The 23210-nt window shown below is 45.0% G+C and overlaps 6 non-coding genes across 6 annotated transcripts; all 6 read left to right on the forward strand.

Moving 5' to 3' along the window:
* The first annotated feature begins 7786 nt into the window (after positions 1-7786).
* On the forward strand, positions 7787-7868 carry trnal-uag (transfer RNA leucine (anticodon UAG)). Its single transcript has one exon. It is a non-coding gene; the product is annotated as a tRNA-Leu (tRNA).
* A 2831-nt stretch (positions 7869-10699) lies between these two features.
* trnal-uag (transfer RNA leucine (anticodon UAG)) lies at positions 10700-10781 on the forward strand. Its single transcript has one exon. It is a non-coding gene; the product is annotated as a tRNA-Leu (tRNA).
* Positions 10782-13611: 2830 nt separating this feature from the next.
* Positions 13612-13693, forward strand: trnal-uag (transfer RNA leucine (anticodon UAG)). The gene has a single exon. It is a non-coding gene; the product is annotated as a tRNA-Leu (tRNA).
* A 2832-nt stretch (positions 13694-16525) lies between these two features.
* Positions 16526-16607, forward strand: trnal-uag (transfer RNA leucine (anticodon UAG)). The gene has a single exon. It is a non-coding gene; the product is annotated as a tRNA-Leu (tRNA).
* A 2831-nt stretch (positions 16608-19438) lies between these two features.
* Positions 19439-19520, forward strand: trnal-uag (transfer RNA leucine (anticodon UAG)). The gene has a single exon. It is a non-coding gene; the product is annotated as a tRNA-Leu (tRNA).
* A 2831-nt stretch (positions 19521-22351) lies between these two features.
* trnal-uag (transfer RNA leucine (anticodon UAG)) lies at positions 22352-22433 on the forward strand. Its single transcript has one exon. It is a non-coding gene; the product is annotated as a tRNA-Leu (tRNA).
* Positions 22434-23210: the final 777 nt, after the last annotated feature.

A 23210-nucleotide genomic window follows, 5' to 3' on the forward strand; every position in this document is an offset into this window, starting at 1 on the left:
GTTGTAATAAATACCCTTTAAACCAGAAGTCTCTTCCCTCCCTTTACTGTGTCCTGGATATCCTGAATAGGAAACTAGCTCTCGATGGCTGATGTATTTTCTCCTGACGAGTTGATGGCCCCTCTCTTATTCAGAGTCTCAACTCCCTGCCAGACTCGTTTAATTCCTGCCCGGTAACACGAGCAAATCTCCACTCTGGGATACTGGTACCCCTGCTTCGAGTGCAAACCATCCCCCTGGTACAGGTCACCTCTACCCCAGAAGAGATCCCATTGACCTAAGAACTGAAAAATCTTGTCTGAATAAATCAGTTCAGTTTTTTTTTTAAATTGGTGTCTGAAAATATTGATGAGTGCAGTGCAAATGATGTGAGTTCCATGGAGTTCATTAAGGTCTTTGACAAGGGCCCACATGGGAGGCTGGTCCAAAAGGGAAGAGCCCATGGGATCCAAAGCAAGTTGGCAAATTGAATCCACAATTGGTGGAGGGTTATCTTTTTGTTTGAAAGCCTTTGCCCGCGGGTGTACCACAGGGGCCTGTGCAGGAGTCATTGCTGCTACTTATGGGCATTAATCACTTGGATATGAAAGCAGAAGGAATCATTAGTAGGTTTGCAAAGACTTGAAAGGTGAGAGTGTTCTACACAGTGAGGAGGATGGTCTCAGGCTACAGTCTGAAGGTTGAGGCTGGGACGGGATTTCAACAGAGTAATTTCAATTGATAACCAGGCAAGAGCACAGCAGGCAATGAGGGAAAACTGCTTTTACTTTGATGTAAAATGCCTGACAGGTAAGGCTGATTAAAGCAAGACATGGATGGGAACCTGGGACTGGGAAATCACAGGAGTTCCAGAAACACAGCTGAGGGAGGGACAGGACTCGCAGATCACTGTTCCAGGGGACAGTTTCAGCAGGAGGGATAGAAGGAGAGGCAAGAGAATGGGGGAATGGAGTTTTTGATCAGTGAAAACATCACTGCAGCACTGAGAGAGGATATTCCTGGGGATCTCCCAGTGAAGCTATGTTAGTGGAACTGAGAAATAAGAATGAATAATCAGTTTGATATGACTGTACGACAGGCCCGCAGTAGTCAGTGGGAAATTGAGCAGCAAATATGTCGGAGATCTCAGATATCTGTAAGAGTGGTAGGGTTGTAATGGTCGGGATTTTAACTTTCCAAAGCTAGACTCGGACTGCAAGAGTGTTCAGAGCTTGGATTGAAGGAATCTGTTCGGTGTGTTCAAGAAAACTGTCTCTATCCATGGAACTGGTCCGACTGGAGATAGGGATAAAATCTGACCTCCCTTTGGGAGACAAGGTAGTGAAAGGGGCTGAAGTGTTTGTGGGGAGCACATTTGCAAAGTCACCATAATTTCATTAGTTTGAAAATAGAGATGGAAAAGAACAGCCTGGTCCACAAGTCGAAGGTCAAAACTAACCTTGCCCCAATCCAGAAGGTATTAGACAAGACCATCCAAAAGTTGATTCGTGGAGGCTATTTGCAAGTAAAGTGGGATTCTTCAAAAGAGAGATAAATTAAGATTTCAGGGCCAGCATATTCCTTTTAGTGTGAAGGACAATGCAGACATAAGTGGGAAATACTGGATGACTGGGGATATTGAGGCTCTGGTCAAGACAAAAGGGGATACATGTCATATACAGCCAGCTGGATTAACTCAATCCCTTGAAGAACATTGTGGGTGTAGTAATACTCTTAAGGGGAAACCATGAGGGCCCAAAGGGGACCTGACAGAGCTTTGGCAGAGAAGGTTCAGAAAAATCCAGAGAGATTGTACAAGTATAATAACAACAGAAGATTACCTCGAGACATAATGTGATTCCTTAAAGTTCAGTGAAGCCATCCATGTCTGGAACAACAGAAAATGGCGAGATCAGAAACAAAAATTTCATGTCAGAACTGACTGTGGAAAAAACACTGGAGAAGCCGGGAAATAAACAGTGATGTACACAGGAGATGCTAAAGGTGTTAAAATGCATTGCAATTATACAACTCCTTGGGAACTAGTCAAGTACATCCCAGGACATTGGGGTAAATTAGGAAACAAACTTACAAAGACATTTCTATCACTGACAGCCACGGGGAGTGAGTTGGGAGCCTGGATTATGGCTAATGTTGTGCCAGCATTTAGGAAAGGCTGTGAGGCAAAGCCAGGGACATAAACACAAATTAGCTTGATGTCAGTGGTGTGAGTGATGTTGGAAGTGATTCTGTGGGACAGGCGTAACATGCATTTGGAAAGGCAATGATTGATTAGAGTAAGTCAGCAAAGCTTTGTGCGTATAAAGGAGTGTCTCTCAAACCTGATAGAGGTTGTTTAAGAGGTGACCAAGGAGGTGGATGAAGGCAGAGCAGTAGATGTTGTCTATCCTAACTTCAGCAAGGCGTTTGACAGGGTTTATCATGGTGCACTGGTTAGTAAGGTTAGATCACATGGGATCAGGGAGACCGAGACAAACAGACACAAAATGGGCTTGATAGTAGGAGACAGAGGATGGTGGCAGAGGGTTGTTGTGCAGACTGGGTGCCTCTGACCAGCGGTGTGCCATAAGGATTGGTGCTGGGGTCACGCATGTGCATTATTGACATAAGCGAGAGTATAGGAATTAATTTTAGTAAGTTTGTGGATAGTAAAATAAGTGTTATAGTGGGCAGTGAATACAGTTATCAAAGGTGATCTTAACCCACTGAGCCAGTTGTTCAAATGAAAGGTGGAGTTGAATTCAGGAGCTGGATTTTGTTATAACAAACCAGAGACAACTAAAACAATCAATGGAATAGCTCTGGGCCGTGTTGTCAAACAGAGAGAGAGAGAGAGAGAGAGGCAGAAAGTCCAAGAGCTTCAGTCACATTGTTCCTTGGAAGTGGCATCGCAGGTGGACAGGCCAGGGAAAGCAGCATGTGACACATTTCCCCTCATGGAACAGAGCATTGAGTACATGAGTTGATACATCATGATATGGCAGTTTCAGACATTGCTGGGTCTCCAGATGGAGGACTGTGTAGAATTCTGATCCTCCTGCTTTGGGAAGCATATTCTCAAACTGAAAATGGAGGAAAGATTGACAAAGATGTTACTGATACTGGAGGGTTTGACTTGAAAGGAGAGGATGGATAAGTTGGAAAACAAAACGTTGGGATGAGATATATTTGACAGATAAGGTTAAGAGTATGCAAAGAGATCCTACAGCATGCACGAACAAAAGAGCAACTGGAGAGACAACAGATCAACGAGGCCATCCATGCGTGGAACCACAGGAGGTGGTGGAGAGCCTAAATGAACATTTCATGTCAGAACGTACTATGGACAAAGACTTGGAAACAAAGGGAAATAATCAGTGATGCCTTATAAAGAGTCCCCATTACAGAAGAGGTGGTGCTGGAGATCTTAGAACACAAAGGTAGAGAAAGCCCCAGGTCCTGAACAAGTGTATCCCAGAACATTGTGGCAAAGTTGCAGCAGAGAAAGTGGCAGAGATATTTGTGTCGTCCTTCACATTTCCCTTGGGCGTAGGTGGCTGAGGGGTGAGCTTATAAAGGATTATAAAGGATTATAAAACCACAGGGCGTATACGTAGGGTGAATAGTGAAGGTCTCTATCCCCGGGTAGGGGATCCCATACTAGAGGGCATAAATATGAGGTGAGAGAGGAAATGCTTAAAATGGACCGGAGGAGAACATTTCCCACACAGAGGATGGTGCACGTATTGAATGAGCTGTCAGAGAAATGGGAGAGAAAAGTGCAAGTACACCATGGAAAATATATTTAGGTAGGAACATGGAGAGGAGAAGGTTTGAAGGGATATGGATCAAATGCAGGGAAATGTCACTCGTTCAGGAACCATGGTCAACATGGACATGGACTAGTTGCATTGAAGGTTCTGTTTTCATGCTGTATGACTTTATCATTGGAGGGGGAGAGTATCGAGATAAGGCATGTTGCAGAGACTGAACCAAGTTGCAGCAATAGAGATGATAGTCCGGAATGCAGCATATTTCAAATATGTGGAGGGAATGTAGGGGAAGGGAGGAGGTTACAGGGACAGGAGCTGTTATAGGAGTTAAAAATTATTGAAGACACTGACATGCTGTAGATACAGTGTTGGAGAGGGAATACAGAACAGAAAGATCCCATGCAGCATTCCCTCCCTCTTGTGGGAGGCCTGCTTTTCCCTCTGTTGTACTGATGCTCACTAAGACAGCACAGACCTGGATGGATAATTGTGAACTCTATATGCTTTCTCAAAACAACAAAACTAACAGTGGGGGCAGTGATTGAGCCTCAGGTGTGTCTCTGTACTGTGCTCCCCCTCCAGCACTGTATCTGTGTCATGTCTTGTTAGCGATGTTAGGAGCCCTCTCATTGCTCCCTGCTCTGTGCACTGTGAGTGATCTTACCTCTCTGCAGGATTTATTGAAGACTCCAGATCTCCCTGCCCTTTGTCTCTCTGGCTGACTAACCATCTTCAATGTGGTAATGTACGAGACACCCAGCATTTGGGAAGTCAATTGAGTCAGGAACTTTCTGGGAACCTACAGGAGACAGAGAGAGAGAGAGAATGGGAAATTAGGCTGATACAATGAGGGTTACATATGGAGAACGGCACAGAGTCCCATAGATATATGGAAAGTCCCAGTCTCCATCCCTGGCCTGTGCTGCTGCGTCTCTGTGGAGTGAACCATTTTGTTGCCTCAGGATCTGGAGTAGCTGCAAGAGCGAGACTCGCTGACAGAGGCAGCAATTAGACCCACACAGTGAGGATACCACATGGAGAGATCCTGAGTGATATCACCAGAGTGTTGTTATGCAGGAGCTCAATTGGAAGTGAAAGAAAATGGGGAACTGGCGCAGTTGGTAGTGTGGCCGAGCGGTCTAAAGCGCGGGAGTTAGGTTCCAGTCTCGACAGGGGCGTGGGTTCGAATCCCACCACTGCCATTGCTGCTGATCGACTGCAACGGTGCAGCTTGTTGAAATGCTGTTGCCACCACTGATGTTGTTTCGTTCAGAACAAAATTCGATTTGTTTCCCTGGGAATTAACTGTCGAGTGGGAAAGTGCCAAATTTCCTCTGCTGTCACGATCGTGTTCGTCTCCCGCGTGGAAAATTGCAAACATCTCTACTGTTGCTTTACGTTCCAAGCATGTTGAGATTTTACTGGAACCGAATGGTGACTGCTATTTCATCGCTGTTGTGAAACAAAGTCCTGCGGTGAGTCGATTCATCGTTATTTGGCTTTCTGGCGAGTGGGAAAATCGTTCCGATGAATTTTGATGTCATATGCTATTGAATTTCTCCAATTTCCTTCGTTTCTGTCCCGGAGACCCCTGAAGGGAAAGGTAATCTAATCGAGACTGTGATTGGTGAAATTCACTTTTTGTGGCCCATTCTTATTATGTTCTTTCTTTCTCTCTTTTCAGCATTGTCTGTGATATGGTGGTGCACTGAGGCTCAAGTATCATTGAAAAGTAATTTGGAATTGCCCTGTTGTTAGTTGTGAGATTACTTTACGGCTCATGCCCTCGGAGTGTCTCACATTTAGCATTCATGCTCACTGTATCTGAAAATGCATTTGGTTTGCCAGTTTTGTTTGTGTTGCGTGCCAAATGTTTTCTGTTTTGCGATTCGTTCAATACATTACGAATTAACAGGCTTTCTGAGGTAATTTCCAGCTGCAAAAACTCCTCAACTGAGAATCTGGGAAAATTTCACAGAGTATGGTCAGTCGCAGCAAAAGTAAGGAAGTCCTTCGTTTCTGCAGTGTTTCACAATACTACCTTTCCAGTGAGCAGTCGAACAGACTAAATGATTGTGCCACAGACTGCGACGGCCAGCTCGGCTAAAAAGTTATCCTTTTAAAGCCGGTGTAAGCAACACAACGTTATTGGGCTACACCGCGTGAAAACAGATACTTCGGTGTATCTCGTCCATGCATACCACACAGCCAAAATGAAACAACTCCCATGAAACAACGAGCATTTGGAAACAGAAAGGTGAAAGGTAGAACGTCTTCAACTTTCAGTGTCGGATACCACTGAGCTGCAGCAGGGGCGGCTGTGGGCTTGTTTCTGTAGCATAGTGATCAGCACGTTCACCTTCCGCAAGATAGGTTCCCGCGGTCGAAACTGTTTTGTTCTTCATCTGCAGCCTTTTACATGGACAAGAACGGAGCTTTCCTGCTTGCTTTCCCATCTGCAAACCTGCCTTCGAATTTGCTTGAACAAATCTGCTCTCGTAGTGAAATGCAATGCATTTCCATTTGATTACTGTGCAGAGCATTGTAAAGATATTCTACAAACTGCTTCTGATCATGTGCCATTCAGTTTGAGAGTGTAGTTACCGATCCTTCCACGAAGAGCAATACTGCATTTGCATTCCTTGCTGAGGCGGCCCGGTTCAAAGACAGGGAAGAAGGTGATGCGCTGGTGTCACAGTGCACCACGGATTCCTGAACTATTCTGTCTGCCAAATGTACCCCAAAGTCGTATCTGAAAGGCCTCATTTGGAAGCTGTCTGTCGTTATTCAAAGTGCGAGAATTGGCACCAGAGGTCCTGCATCATGTTTTGGAGCAGTTCGCACGTTAGTGGCTCATTCAATCAGCAACAGCAATGAAAGAAATTGCACTCTCAGAGGAAGCTCTGGACCTGTGCTTTCAAAGCTAGCATTAAGGTGCGCCCCGAGATCTAAGCCATGTTGGAATTTAAACGGAGGAATCGACAAAGAGGCTGCAGAATAACATCGCATCCTTTTGGTTTTCATTAAATCACTGATGAGCAGGAAAATGTAAACGGGGAGAGCGACTGGGAAAGTGAGGCAGTTGCAGCTCTGTTGAAACTCCTTCTTTTTGAGTCACTCAGCAACAAGAGGCGTGAAGGTGACTCAGGCGTGAGAGCTCTTCACATCGAGAACAAAAAGCAATCAAGTGCAGTTAGCACCACTCCCGGAGTGGGGGTGGGGTGAGATAATTAGCTTTTGATTTCAGTTCCTCTGTTCAGAAACTGCCTTTTAAATTGAGGTGAACAGAAACTGCATTTCTAATAAGCACCATGGAATTTAGCAAGATTTTTTGAGTCGCTTCTCGTCGATTCCCACGCAGGTTTCCAACTCAGTTGATGTCGATGTGGCTCATGTCCAGGTGTGAACATCCCTGCAGCCAATTGCATAAAAGGCAAGGAAAGTGGCATCTCGAACTGGCCCCGAGGTCAGAGCATCCTCACAATGTGATCGGTCGTTCTCGGATTGTAATGCTACCTCCGGTGTTAGTGTGGAGAACATTCTTTGGGACTATTATTCTACAAAACAGACACAGTGACTGAAACTATGCTGCACGGTATGATGTGGAACACGGCCTGCTCAGCTTTGTTTATTTTCCCTGTAGTCCGGTGTGTTTCATGTTCCGTGTAAACGTGAAAGTTGTCCTATTTCGAGCAATGGGTGAAATCATTTAGCAAAGTAAGAATCGAAATTGCAGTAATGTCAAGCAGTTCATGGTTATTTGACCAAATCATAAGCGAACATGTATGCTCACGCACTCACAGATACATTTGTAGTTGAAAAGAGTCTGAGAAGATAGCCTCAGCTTTACCATTGATTTTTATCCGGATTGATGGGCTATCATTATCTGCTGCGAAATTGATATTGTAGCCGGGCACATCCACGCAGCCGTGCGAGTCCGAGAGGGATCATGGAACCCTTTTCACTTGACTTTCCATCTGTTGTTATGCAGGAGCTCAATTGGAAGTGAAAGAAAATGGGGAACTGGCGCAGTTGGTAGTGTGGCCGAGCGGTCTAAGGCGCTGGATTTAGGTTCCAGTCTCGACAGGGGCGTGGGTTCGAATCCCACCACTGCCATTGCTGCTGATCGACTGCAACGGTGCAGCTTGTTGAAATGCTGTTGCCACCACTGATGTTGTTTCGTTCAGAACAAAATTCGATTTGTTTCCCTGGGAATTAACTGTCGAGTGGGAAAGTGCCAAATTTCCTCTGCTGTCATGATCGTGTTCGTCTCCCGCGTGGAAAATTGCAAACATCTCTACTGTTGCTTTACGTTCCAAGCATGTTGAGATTTTACTGGAACCGAATGGTGACTGCTATTTCATCGCTGTTGTGAAACAAAGTCCTGCGGTGAGTCGATTCATCGTTATTTGGCTTTCTGGCGAGTGGGAAAATCGTTCCGATGAATTTTGATGTCATATGCTATTGAATTTCTCCAATTTCCTTCGTTTCTGTCCCGGAGACCCCTGAAGGGAAAGGTAATCTAATCGAGACTGTGATTGGTGAAATTCACTTTTTGTGGCCCATTCTTATTATGTTCTTTCTTTCTCTCTTTTCAGCATTGTCTGTGATATGGTGGTGCACTGAGGCTCAAGTATCATTGAAAAGTAATTTGGAATTGCCCTGTTGTTAGTTGTGAGATTACTTTACGGCTCATGCCCTCGGAGTGTCTCACATTTAGCATTCATGCTCACTGTATCTGAAAATGCATTTGGTTTGCCAGTTTTGTTTGTGTTGCGTGCCAAATGTTTTCTGTTTTGCGATTCGTTCAATACATTACGAATTAACAGGCTTTCTGAGGTAATTTCCAGCTGCAAAAACTCCTCAACTGAGAATCTGGGAAAATTTCACAGAGTATGGTCAGTCGGAGCAAAAGTAAGGAAGTCCTTCGTTTCTGCAGTGTTTCACAATACTACCTTTCCAGTGAGCAGTCGAACAGACTAAATGATTGTGCCACAGACTGCGACGGCCAGCTCGGCTAAAAAGTTATCCTTTTAAAGCCGGTGTAAGCAACACAACGTTATTGGGCTACACCGCGTGAAAACAGATACTTCGGTGTATCTCGTCCATGCATACCACACAGCCAAAATTAAACAACTCCCATGAAACAACGAGCATTTGGAAACAGAAAGGTGAAAGGTAGAACGTCTTCAACTTTCAGTGTCGGATACCACTGAGCTGCAGCAGGGGCGGCTGTGGGCTTGTTTCTGTAGCATAGTGATCAGCACGTTCACCTTCCGCAAGATAGGTTCCCGCGGTCGAAACTGTTTTGTTCTTCATCTGCAGCCTTTTACATGGACAAGAACGGAGCTTTCCTGCTTGCTTTCCCATCTGCAAACCTGCCTTCGAATTTGCTTGAACAAATCTGCTCTCGTAGTGAAATGCAATGCATTTCCATTTGATTACTGTGCAGAGCATTGTAAAGATATTCTACAAACTGCTTCTGATCATGTGCCATTCAGTTTGAGAGTGTAGTTACCGATCCTTCCACGAAGAGCAATACTGCATTTGCATTCCTTGCTGAGGCGGCCCGGTTCAAAGACAGGGAAGAAGGTGATGCGCTGGTGTCACAGTGCACCACGGATTCCTGAACTATTCTGTCTGCCAAATGTACCCCAAAGTCGTATCTGAAAGGCCTCATTTGGAAGCTGTCTGTCGTTATTCAAAGTGCGAGAATTGGCACCAGAGGTCCTGCATCATGTTTTGGAGCAGTTCGCACGTTAGTGGCTCATTCAATCAGCAACAGCAATGAAAGAAATTGCACTCTCAGAGGAAGCTCTGGACCTGTGCTTTCAAAGCTAGCATTAAGGTGCGCCCCGAGATCTAAGCCATGTTGGAATTTAAACGGAGGAATCGACAAAGAGGCTGCAGAATAACATCGCATCCTTTTGGTTTTCATTAAATCACTGATGAGCAGGAAAATGTAAACGGGGAGAGCGACTGGGAAAGTGAGGCAGTTGCAGCTCTGTTGAAACTCCTTCTTTTTGAGTCACTCAGCAACAAGAGGCGTGAAGGTGACTCAGGCGTGAGAGCTCTTCACATCGAGAACAAAAAGCAATCAAGTGCAGTTAGCACCACTCCCGGAGTGGGGGTGGGGTGAGATAATTAGCTTTTGATTTCAGTTCCTCTGTTCAGAAACTGCCTTTTAAATTGAGGTGAACAGAAACTGCATTTCTAATAAGCACCATGGAATTTAGCAAGATTTTTGAGTCGCTTCTCGTCGATTCCCACGCAGGTTTCCAACTCAGTTGATGTCGATGTGGCTCATGTCCAGGTGTGAACATCCCTGCAGCCAATTGCATAAAAGGCAAGGAAAGTGGCATCTCGAACTGGCCCCGAGGTCAGAGCATCCTCACAATGTGATCGGTCGTTCTCGGATTGTAATGCTACCTCCGGTGTTAGTGTGGAGAACATTCTTTGGGACTATTATTCTACAAAACAGACACAGTGACTGAAACTATGCTGCACGGTATGATGTGGAACACGGCCTGCTCAGCTTTGTTTATTTTCCCTGTAGTCCGGTGTGTTTCATGTTCCGTGTAAACGTGAAAGTTGTCCTATTTCGAGCAATGGGTGAAATCATTTAGCAAAGTAAGAATCGAAATTGCAGTAATGTCAAGCAGTTCATGGTTATTTGACCAAATCATAAGCGAACATGTATGCTCACGCACTCACAGATACATTTGTAGTTGAAAAGAGTCTGAGAAGATAGCCTCAGCTTTACCATTGATTTTTATCCGGATTGATGGGCTATCATTATCTGCTGCGAAATTGATATTGTAGCCGGGCACATCCACGCAGCCGTGCGAGTCCGAGAGGGATCATGGAACCCTTTTCACTTGACTTTCCATCTGTTGTTATGCAGGAGCTCAATTGGAAGTGAAAGAAAATGGGGAACTGGCGCAGTTGGTAGTGTGGCCGAGCGGTCTAAGGCGCTGGATTTAGGTTCCAGTCTCGACAGGGGCGTGGGTTCGAATCCCACCACTGCCATTGCTGCTGATCGACTGCAACGGTGCAGCTTGTTGAAATGCTGTTGCCACCACTGATGTTGTTTCGTTCGAACAAAATTCGATTTGTTTCCCTGGGAATTAACTGTCGAGTGGGAAAGTGCCAAATTTCCTCTGCTGTCATGATCGTGTTCGTCTCCCGCGTGGAAAATTGCAAACATCTCTACTGTTGCTTTACGTTCCAAGCATGTTGAGATTTTACTGGAACCGAATGGTGACTGCTATTTCATCGCTGTTGTGAAACAAAGTCCTGCGGTGAGTCGATTCATCGTTATTTGGCTTTCTGGCGAGTGGGAAAATCGTTCCGATGAATTTTGATGTCATATGCTATTGAATTTCTCCAATTTCCTTCGTTTCTGTCCCGGAGACCCCTGAAGGGAAAGGTAATCTAATCGAGACTGTGATTGGTGAAATTCACTTTTTGTGGCCCATTCTTATTATGTTCTTTCTTTCTCTCTTTTCAGCATTGTCTGTGATATGGTGGTGCACTGAGGCTCAAGTATCATTGAAAAGTAATTTGGAATTGCCCTGTTGTTAGTTGTGAGATTACTTTACGGCTCATGCCCTCGGAGTGTCTCACATTTAGCATTCATGCTCACTGTATCTGAAAATGCATTTGGTTTGCCAGTTTTGTTTGTGTTGCGTGCCAAATGTTTTCTGTTTTGCGATTCGTTCAAGACATTACGAATTAACAGGCTTTCTGAGGTAATTTCCAGCTGCAAAAACTCCTCAACTGAGAATCTGGGAAAATTTCACAGAGTATGGTCAGTCGCAGCAAAAGTAAGGAAGTCCTTCGTTTCTGCAGTGTTTCACAATACTACCTTTCCAGTGAGCAGTCGAACAGACTAAATGATTGTGCCACAGACTGCGACGGCCAGCTCGGCTAAAAAGTTATCCTTTTAAAGCCGGTGTAAGCAACACAACGTTATTGGGCTACACCGCGTGAAAACAGATACTTCGGTGTATCTCGTCCATGCATACCACACAGCCAAAATTAAACAACTCCCATGAAACAACGAGCATTTGGAAACAGAAAGGTGAAAGGTAGAACGTCTTCAACTTTCAGTGTCGGATACCACTGAGCTGCAGCAGGGGCGGCTGTGGGCTTGTTTCTGTAGCATAGTGATCAGCACGTTCACCTTCCGCAAGATAGGTTCCCGCGGTCGAAACTGTTTTGTTCTTCATCTGCAGCCTTTTACATGGACAAGAACGGAGCTTTCCTGCTTGCTTTCCCATCTGCAAACCTGCCTTCGAATTTGCTTGAACAAATCTGCTCTCGTAGTGAAATGCAATGCATTTCCATTTGATTACTGTGCAGAGCATTGTAAAGATATTCTACAAACTGCTTCTGATCATGTGCCATTCAGTTTGAGAGTGTAGTTACCGATCCTTCCACGAAGAGCAATACTGCATTTGCATTCCTTGCTGAGGCGGCCCGGTTCAAAGACAGGGAAGAAGGTGATGCGCTGGTGTCACAGTGCACCACGGATTCCTGAACTATTCTGTCTGCCAAATGTACCCCAAAGTCGTATCTGAAAGGCCTCATTTGGAAGCTGTCTGTCGTTATTCAAAGTGCGAGAATTGGCACCAGAGGTCCTGCATCATGTTTTGGAGCAGTTCGCACGTTAGTGGCTCATTCAATCAGCAACAGCAATGAAAGAAATTGCACTCTCAGAGGAAGCTCTGGACCTGTGCTTTCAAAGCTAGCATTAAGGTGCGCCCCGAGATCTAAGCCATGTTGGAATTTAAACGGAGGAATCGACAAAGAGGCTGCAGAATAACATCGCATCCTTTTGGTTTTCATTAAATCACTGATGAGCAGGAAAATGTAAACGGGGAGAGCGACTGGGAAAGTGAGGCAGTTGCAGCTCTGTTGAAACTCCTTCTTTTTGAGTCACTCAGCAACAAGAGGCGTGAAGGTGACTCAGGCGTGAGAGCTCTTCACATCGAGAACAAAAAGCAATCAAGTGCAGTTAGCACCACTCCCGGAGTGGGGGTGGGGTGAGATAATTAGCTTTTGATTTCAGTTCCTCTGTTCAGAAACTGCCTTTTAAATTGAGGTGAACAGAAACTGCATTTCTAATAAGCACCATGGAATTTAGCAAGATTTTTTGAGTCGCTTCTCGTCGATTCCCACGCAGGTTTCCAACTCAGTTGATGTCGATGTGGCTCATGTCCAGGTGTGAACATCCCTGCAGCCAATTGCATAAAAGGCAAGGAAAGTGGCATCTCGAACTGGCCCCGAGGTCAGAGCATCCTCACAATGTGATCGGTCGTTCTCGGATTGTAATGCTACCTCCGGTGTTAGTGTGGAGAACATTCTTTGGGACTATTATTCTACAAAACAGACACAGTGACTGAAACTATGCTGCACGGTATGATGTGGAACACGGCCTGCTCAGCTTTGTTTATTTTCCCTGTAGTCCGGTGTGTTTCATGTTCCGTGTAAACGTGAAAGTTGTCCTATTTCGAGCAATGGGTGAAATCATTTAGCAAAGTAAGAATCGAAATTGCAGTAATGTCAAGCAGTTCATGGTTATTTGACCAAATCATAAGCGAACATGTATGCTCACGCACTCACAGATACATTTGTAGTTGAAAAGAGTCTGAGAAGATAGCCTCAGCTTACCATTGATTTTTATCCGGATTGATGGGCTATCATTATCTGCTGCGAAATTGATATTGTAGCCGGGCACATCCACGCAGCCGTGCGAGTCCGAGAGGGATCATGGAACCCTTTTCACTTGACTTTCCATCTGTTGTTATGCAGGAGCTCAATTGGAAGTGAAAGAAAATGGGGAACTGGCGCAGTTGGTAGTGTGGCCGAGCGGTCTAAGGCGCTGGATTTAGGTTCCAGTCTCGACAGGGGCGTGGGTTCGAATCCCACCACTGCCATTGCTGCTGATCGACTGCAACGGTGCAGCTTGTTGAAATGCTGTTGCCACCACTGATGTTGTTTCGTTCAGAACAAAATTCGATTTGTTTCCCTGGGAATTAACTGTCGAGTGGGAAAGTGCCAAATTTCCTCTGCTGTCATGATCGTGTTCGTCTCCCGCGTGGAAAATTGCAAACATCTCTACTGTTGCTTTACGTTCCAAGCATGTTGAGATTTTACTGGAACCGAATGGTGACTGCTATTTCATCGCTGTTGTGAAACAAAGTCCTGCGGTGAGTCGATTCATCGTTATTTGGCTTTCTGGCGAGTGGGAAAATCGTTCCGATGAATTTTGATGTCATATGCTATTGAATTTCTCCAATTTCCTTCGTTTCTGTCCCGGAGACCCCTGAAGGGAAAGGTAATCTAATCGAGACTGTGATTGGTGAAATTCACTTTTTGTGGCCCATTCTTATTATGTTCTTTCTTTCTCTCTTTTCAGCATTGTCTGTGATATGGTGGTGCACTGAGGCTCAAGTATCATTGAAAAGTAATTTGGAATTGCCCTGTTGTTAGTTGTGAGATTACTTTACGGCTCATGCCCTCGGAGTGTCTCACATTTAGCATTCATGCTCACTGTATCTGAAAATGCATTTGGTTTGCCAGTTTTGTTTGTGTTGCGTGCCAAATGTTTTCTGTTTTGCGATTCGTTCAATACATTACGAATTAACAGGCTTTCTGAGGTAATTTCCAGCTGCAAAAACTCCTCAACTGAGAATCTGGGAAAATTTCACAGAGTATGGTCAGTCGCAGCAAAAGTAAGGAAGTCCTTCGTTTCTGCAGTGTTTCACAATACTACCTTTCCAGTGAGCAGTCGAACAGACTAAATGATTGTGCCACAGACTGCGACGGCCAGCTCGGCTAAAAAGTTATCCTTTTAAAGCCGGTGTAAGCAACACAACGTTATTGGGCTACACCGCGTGAAAACAGATACTTCGGTGTATCTCGTCCATGCATACCACACAGCCAAAATTAAACAACTCCCATGAAACAACGAGCATTTGGAAACAGAAAGGTGAAAGGTAGAACGTCTTCAACTTTCAGTGTCGGATACCACTGAGCTGCAGCAGGGGCGGCTGTGGGCTTGTTTCTGTAGCATAGTGATCAGCACGTTCACCTTCCGCAAGATAGGTTCCCGCGGTCGAAACTGTTTTGTTCTTCATCTGCAGCCTTTTACATGGACAAGAACGGAGCTTTCCTGCTTGCTTTCCCATCTGCAAACCTGCCTTCGAATTTGCTTGAACAAATCTGCTCTCGTAGTGAAATGCAATGCATTTCCATTTGATTACTGTGCAGAGCATTGTAAAGATATTCTACAAACTGCTTCTGATCATGTGCCATTCAGTTTGAGAGTGTAGTTACCGATCCTTCCACGAAGAGCAATACTGCATTTGCATTCCTTGCTGAGGCGGCCCGGTTCAAAGACAGGGAAGAAGGTGATGCGCTGGTGTCACAGTGCACCACGGATTCCTGAACTATTCTGTCTGCCAAATGTACCCCAAAGTCGTATCTGAAAGGCCTCATTTGGAAGCTGTCTGTCGTTATTCAAAGTGCGAGAATTGGCACCAGAGGTCCTGCATCATGTTTTGGAGCAGTTCGCACGTTAGTGGCTCATTCAATCAGCAACAGCAATGAAAGAAATTGCACTCTCAGAGGAAGCTCTGGACCTGTGCTTTCAAAGCTAGCATTAAGGTGCGCCCCGAGATCTAAGCCATGTTGGAATTTAAACGGAGGAATCGACAAAGAGGCTGCAGAATAACATCGCATCCTTTTGGTTTTCATTAAATCACTGATGAGCAGGAAAATGTAAACGGGGAGAGCGACTGGGAAAGTGAGGCAGTTGCAGCTCTGTTGAAACTCCTTCTTTTTGAGTCACTCAGCAACAAGAGGCGTGAAGGTGACTCAGGCGTGAGAGCTCTTCACATCGAGAACAAAAAGCAATCAAGTGCAGTTAGCACCACTCCCGGAGTGGGGGTGGGGTGAGATAATTAGCTTTTGATTTCAGTTCCTCTGTTCAGAAACTGCCTTTTAAATTGAGGTGAACAGAAACTGCATTTCTAATAAGCACCATGGAATTTAGCAAGATTTTTTGAGTCGCTTCTCGTCGATTCCCACGCAGGTTTCCAACTCAGTTGATGTCGATGTGGCTCATGTCCAGGTGTGAACATCCCTGCAGCCAATTGCATAAAAGGCAAGGAAAGTGGCATCTCGAACTGGCCCCGAGGTCAGAGCATCCTCACAATGTGATCGGTCGTTCTCGGATTGTAATGCTACCTCCGGTGTTAGTGTGGAGAACATTCTTTGGGACTATTATTCTACAAAACAGACACAGTGACTGAAACTATGCTGCACGGTATGATGTGGAACACGGCCTGCTCAGCTTTGTTTATTTTCCCTGTAGTCCGGTGTGTTTCATGTTCCGTGTAAACGTGAAAGTTGTCCTATTTCGAGCAATGGGTGAAATCATTTAGCAAAGTAAGAATCGAAATTGCAGTAATGTCAAGCAGTTCATGGTTATTTGACCAAATCATAAGCGAACATGTATGCTCACGCACTCACAGATACATTTGTAGTTGAAAAGAGTCTGAGAAGATAGCCTCAGCTTTACCATTGATTTTTATCCGGATTGATGGGCTATCATTATCTGCTGCGAAATTGATATTGTAGCCGGGCACATCCACGCAGCCGTGCGAGTCCGAGAGGGATCATGGAACCCTTTTCACTTGACTTTCCATCTGTTGTTATGCAGGAGCTCAATTGGAAGTGAAAGAAAATGGGGAACTGGCGCAGTTGGTAGTGTGGCCGAGCGGTCTAAGGCGCTGGATTTAGGTTCCAGTCTCGACAGGGGCGTGGGTTCGAATCCCACCACTGCCATTGCTGCTGATCGACTGCAACGGTGCAGCTTGTTGAAATGCTGTTGCCACCACTGATGTTGTTTCGTTCAGAACAAAATTCGATTTGTTTCCCTGGGAATTAACTGTCGAGTGGGAAAGTGCCAAATTTCCTCTGCTGTCATGATCGTGTTCGTCTCCCGCGTGGAAAATTGCAAACATCTCTACTGTTGCTTTACGTTCCAAGCATGTTGAGATTTTACTGGAACCGAATGGTGACTGCTATTTCATCGCTGTTGTGAAACAAAGTCCTGCGGTGAGTCGATTCATCGTTATTTGGCTTTCTGGCGAGTGGGAAAATCGTTCCGATGAATTTTGATGTCATATGCTATTGAATTTCTCCAATTTCCTTCGTTTCTGTCCCGGAGACCCCTGAAGGGAAAGGTAATCTAATCGAGACTGTGATTGGTGAAATTCACTTTTTGTGGCCCATTCTTATTATGTTCTTTCTTTCTCTCTTTTCAGCATTGTCTGTGATATGGTGGTGCACTGAGGCTCAAGTATCATTGAAAAGTAATTTGGAATTGCCCTGTTGTTAGTTGTGAGATTACTTTACGGCTCATGCCCTCGGAGTGTCTCACATTTAGCATTCATGCTCACTGTATCTGAAAATGCATTTGGTTTGCCAGTTTTGTTTGTGTTGCGTGCCAAATGTTTTCTGTTTTGCGATTCGTTCAAGACATTACGAATTAACAGGCTTTCTGAGGTAATTTCCAGCTGCAAAAACTCCTCAACTGAGAATCTGGGAAAATTTCACAGAGTATGGTCAGTCGCAGCAAAAGTAAGGAAGTCCTTCGTTTCTGCAGTGTTTCACAATACTACCTTTCCAGTGAGCAGTCGAACAGACTAAATGATTGTGCCACAGACTGCGACGGCCAGCTCGGCTAAAAAGTTATCCTTTTAAAGCCGGTGTAAGCAACACAACGTTATTGGGCTACACCGCGTGAAAACAGATACTTCGGTGTATCTCGTCCATGCATACCACACAGCCAAAATTAAACAACTCCCATGAAACAACGAGCATTTGGAAACAGAAAGGTGAAAGGTAGAACGTCTTCAACTTTCAGTGTCGGATACCACTGAGCTGCAGCAGGGGCGGCTGTGGGCTTGTTTCTGTAGCATAGTGATCAGCACGTTCACCTTCCGCAAGATAGGTTCCCGCGGTCGAAACTGTTTTGTTCTTCATCTGCAGCCTTTTACATGGACAAGAACGGAGCTTTCCTGCTTGCTTTCCCATCTGCAAACCTGCCTTCGAATTTGCTTGAACAAATCTGCTCTCGTAGTGAAATGCAATGCATTTCCATTTGATTACTGTGCAGAGCATTGTAAAGATATTCTACAAACTGCTTCTGATCATGTGCCATTCAGTTTGAGAGTGTAGTTACCGATCCTTCCACGAAGAGCAATACTGCATTTGCATTCCTTGCTGAGGCGGCCCGGTTCAAAGACAGGGAAGAAGGTGATGCGCTGGTGTCACAGTGCACCACGGATTCCTGAACTATTCTGTCTGCCAAATGTACCCCAAAGTCGTATCTGAAAGGCCTCATTTGGAAGCTGTCTGTCGTTATTCAAAGTGCGAGAATTGGCACCAGAGGTCCTGCATCATGTTTTGGAGCAGTTCGCACGTTAGTGGCTCATTCAATCAGCAACAGCAATGAAAGAAATTGCACTCTCAGAGGAAGCTCTGGACCTGTGCTTTCAAAGCTAGCATTAAGGTGCGCCCCGAGATCTAAGCCATGTTGGAATTTAAACGGAGGAATCGACAAAGAGGCTGCAGAATAACATCGCATCCTTTTGGTTTTCATTAAATCACTGATGAGCAGGAAAATGTAAACGGGGAGAGCGACTGGGAAAGTGAGGCAGTTGCAGCTCTGTTGAAACTCCTTCTTTTTGAGTCACTCAGCAACAAGAGGCGTGAAGGTGACTCAGGCGTGAGAGCTCTTCACATCGAGAACAAAAAGCAATCAAGTGCAGTTAGCACCACTCCCGGAGTGGGGGTGGGGTGAGATAATTAGCTTTTGATTTCAGTTCCTCTGTTCAGAAACTGCCTTTTAAATTGAGGTGAACAGAAACTGCATTTCTAATAAGCACCATGGAATTTAGCAAGATTTTTTGAGTCGCTTCTCGTCGATTCCCACGCAGGTTTCCAACTCAGTTGATGTCGATGTGGCTCATGTCCAGGTGTGAACATCCCTGCAGCCAATTGCATAAAAGGCAAGGAAAGTGGCATCTCGAACTGGCCCCGAGGTCAGAGCATCCTCACAATGTGATCGGTCGTTCTCGGATTGTAATGCTACCTCCGGTGTTAGTGTGGAGAACATTCTTTGGGACTATTATTCTACAAAACAGACACAGTGACTGAAACTATGCTGCACGGTATGATGTGGAACACGGCCTGCTCAGCTTTGTTTATTTTCCCTGTAGTCCGGTGTGTTTCATGTTCCGTGTAAACGTGAAAGTTGTCCTATTTCGAGCAATGGGTGAAATCATTTAGCAAAGTAAGAATCGAAATTGCAGTAATGTCAAGCAGTTCATGGTTATTTGACCAAATCATAAGCGAACATGTATGCTCACGCACTCACAGATACATTTGTAGTTGAAAAGAGTCTGAGAAGATAGCCTCAGCTTACCATTGATTTTTATCCGGATTGATGGGCTATCATTATCTGCTGCGAAATTGATATTGTAGCCGGGCACATCCACGCAGCCGTGCGAGTCCGAGAGGGATCATGGAACCCTTTTCACTTGACTTTCCATCTGTTGTTATGCAGGAGCTCAATTGGAAGTGAAAGAAAATGGGGAACTGGCGCAGTTGGTAGTGTGGCCGAGCGGTCTAAGGCGCTGGATTTAGGTTCCAGTCTCGACAGGGGCGTGGGTTCGAATCCCACCACTGCCATTGCTGCTGATCGACTGCAACGGTGCAGCTTGTTGAAATGCTGTTGCCACCACTGATGTTGTTTCGTTCAGAACAAAATTCGATTTGTTTCCCTGGGAATTAACTGTCGAGTGGGAAAGTGCCAAATTTCCTCTGCTGTCATGATCGTGTTCGTCTCCCGCGTGGAAAATTGCAAACATCTCTACTGTTGCTTTACGTTCCAAGCATGTTGAGATTTTACTGGAACCGAATGGTGACTGCTATTTCATCGCTGTTGTGAAACAAAGTCCTGCGGTGAGTCGATTCATCGTTATTTGGCTTTCTGGCGAGTGGGAAAATCGTTCCGATGAATTTTGATGTCATATGCTATTGAATTTCTCCAATTTCCTTCGTTTCTGTCCCGGAGACCCCTGAAGGGAAAGGTAATCTAATCGAGACTGTGATTGGTGAAATTCACTTTTTGTGGCCCATTCTTATTATGTTCTTTCTTTCTCTCTTTTCAGCATTGTCTGTGATATGGTGGTGCACTGAGGCTCAAGTATCATTGAAAAGTAATTTGGAATTGCCCTGTTGTTAGTTGTGAGATTACTTTACGGCTCATGCCCTCGGAGTGTCTCACATTTAGCATTCATGCTCACTGTATCTGAAAATGCATTTGGTTTGCCAGTTTTGTTTGTGTTGCGTGCCAAATGTTTTCTGTTTTGCGATTCGTTCAAGACATTACGAATTAACAGGCTTTCTGAGGTAATTTCCAGCTGCAAAAACTCCTCAACTGAGAATCTGGGAAAATTTCACAGAGTATGGTCAGTCGCAGCAAAAGTAAGGAAGTCCTTCGTTTCTGCAGTGTTTCACAATACTACCTTTCCAGTGAGCAGTCGAACAGACTAAATGATTGTGCCACAGACTGCGACGGCCAGCTCGGCTAAAAAGTTATCCTTTTAAAGCCGGTGTAAGCAACACAACGTTATTGGGCTACACCGCGTGAAAACAGATACTTCGGTGTATCTCGTCCATGCATACCACACAGCCAAAATTAAACAACTCCCATGAAACAACGAGCATTTGGAAACAGAAAGGTGAAAGGTAGAACGTCTTCAACTTTCAGTGTCGGATACCACTGAGCTGCAGCAGGGGCGGCTGTGGGCTTGTTTCTGTAGCATAGTGATCAGCACGTTCACCTTCCGCAAGATAGGTTCCCGCGGTCGAAACTGTTTTGTTCTTCATCTGCAGCCTTTTACATGGACAAGAACGGAGCTTTCCTGCTTGCTTTCCCATCTGCAAACCTGCCTTCGAATTTGCTTGAACAAATCTGCTCTCGTAGTGAAATGCAATGCATTTCCATTTGATTACTGTGCAGAGCATTGTAAAGATATTCTACAAACTGCTTCTGATCATGTGCCATTCAGTTTGAGAGTGTAGTTACCGATCCTTCCACGAAGAGCAATACTGCATTTGCATTCCTTGCTGAGGCGGCCCGGTTCAAAGACAGGGAAGAAGGTGATGCGCTGGTGTCACAGTGCACCACGGATTCCTGAACTATTCTGTCTGCCAAATGTACCCCAAAGTCGTATCTGAAAGGCCTCATTTGGAAGCTGTCTGTCGTTATTCAAAGTGCGAGAATTGGCACCAGAGGTCCTGCATCATGTTTTGGAGCAGTTCGCACGTTAGTGGCTCATTCAATCAGCAACAGCAATGAAAGAAATTGCACTCTCAGAGGAAGCTCTGGACCTGTGCTTTCAAAGCTAGCATTAAGGTGCGCCCCGAGATCTAAGCCATGTTGGAATTTAAACGGAGGAATCGACAAAGAGGCTGCAGAATAACATCGCATCCTTTTGGTTTTCATTAAATCACTGATGAGCAGGAAAATGTAAACGGGGAGAGCGACTGGGAAAGTGAGGCAGTTGCAGCTCTGTTGAAACTCCTTCTTTTTGAGTCACTCAGCAACAAGAGGCGTGAAGGTGACTCAGGCGTGAGAGCTCTTCACATCGAGAACAAAAAGCAATCAAGTGCAGTTAGCACCACTCCCGGAGTGGGGGTGGGGTGAGATAATTAGCTTTTGATTTCAGTTCCTCTGTTCAGAAACTGCCTTTTAAATTGAGGTGAACAGAAACTGCATTTCTAATAAGCACCATGGAATTTAGCAAGATTTTTTGAGTCGCTTCTCGTCGATTCCCACGCAGGTTTCCAACTCAGTTGATGTCGATGTGGCTCATGTCCAGGTGTGAACATCCCTGCAGCCAATTGCATAAAAGGCAAGGAAAGTGGCATCTCGAACTGGCCCCGAGGTCAGAGCATCCTCACAATGTGATCGGTCGTTCTCGGATTGTAATGCTACCTCCGGTGTTAGTGTGGAGAACATTCTTTGGGACTATTATTCTACAAAACAGACACAGTGACTGAAACTATGCTGCACGGTATGATGTGGAACACGGCCTGCTCAGCTTTGTTTATTTTCCCTGTAGTCCGGTGTGTTTCATGTTCCGTGTAAACGTGAAAGTTGTCCTATTTCGAGCAATGGGTGAAATCATTTAGCAAAGTAAGAATCGAAATTGCAGTAATGTCAAGCAGTTCATGGTTATTTGACCAAATCATAAGCGAACATGTATGCTCACGCACTCACAGATACATTTGTAGTTGAAAAGAGTCTGAGAAGATAGCCTCAGCTTACCATTGATTTTTATCCGGATTGATGGGCTATCATTATCTGCTGCGAAATTGATATTGTAGCCGGGCACATCCACGCAGCCGTGCGAGTCCGAGAGGGATCATGGAACCCTTTTCACTTGACTTTCCATCTGTTGTTATGCAGGAGCTCAATTGGAAGTGAAAGAAAATGGGGAACTGGCGCAGTTGGTAGTGTGGCCGAGCGGTCTAAGGCGCTGGATTTAGGTTCCAGTCTCGACAGGGGCGTGGGTTCGAATCCCACCACTGCCATTGCTGCTGATCGACTGCAACGGTGCAGCTTGTTGAAATGCTGTTGCCACCACTGATGTTGTTTCGTTCAGAACAAAATTCGATTTGTTTCCCTGGGAATTAACTGTCGAGTGGGAAAGTGCCAAATTTCCTCTGCTGTCATGATCGTGTTCGTCTCCCGCGTGGAAAATTGCAAACATCTCTACTGTTGCTTTACGTTCCAAGCATGTTGAGATTTTACTGGAACCGAATGGTGACTGCTATTTCATCGCTGTTGTGAAACAAAGTCCTGCGGTGAGTCGATTCATCGTTATTTGGCTTTCTGGCGAGTGGGAAAATCGTTCCGATGAATTTTGATGTCATATGCTATTGAATTTCTCCAATTTCCTTCGTTTCTGTCCCGGAGACCCCTGAAGGGAAAGGTAATCTAATCGAGACTGTGATTGGTGAAATTCACTTTTTGTGGCCCATTCTTATTATGTTCTTTCTTTCTCTCTTTTCAGCATTGTCTGTGATATGGTGGTGCACTGAGGCTCAAGTATCATTGAAAAGTAATTTGGAATTGCCCTGTTGTTAGTTGTGAGATTACTTTACGGCTCATGCCCTCGGAGTGTCTCACATTTAGCATTCATGCTCACTGTATCTGAAAATGCATTTGGTTTGCCAGTTTTGTTTGTGTTGCGTGCCAAATGTTTTCTGTTTTGCGATTCGTTCAATACATTACGAATTAACAGGCTTTCTGAGGTAATTTCCAGCTGCAAAAACTCCTCAACTGAGAATCTGGGAAAATTTCACAGA

Source organism: Hemiscyllium ocellatum, unplaced genomic scaffold (assembly GCF_020745735.1).
Source record: "Hemiscyllium ocellatum isolate sHemOce1 unplaced genomic scaffold, sHemOce1.pat.X.cur. scaffold_1026_pat_ctg1, whole genome shotgun sequence".
NCBI classification, from domain to species: Eukaryota; Metazoa; Chordata; class Chondrichthyes; order Orectolobiformes; family Hemiscylliidae; genus Hemiscyllium; species Hemiscyllium ocellatum.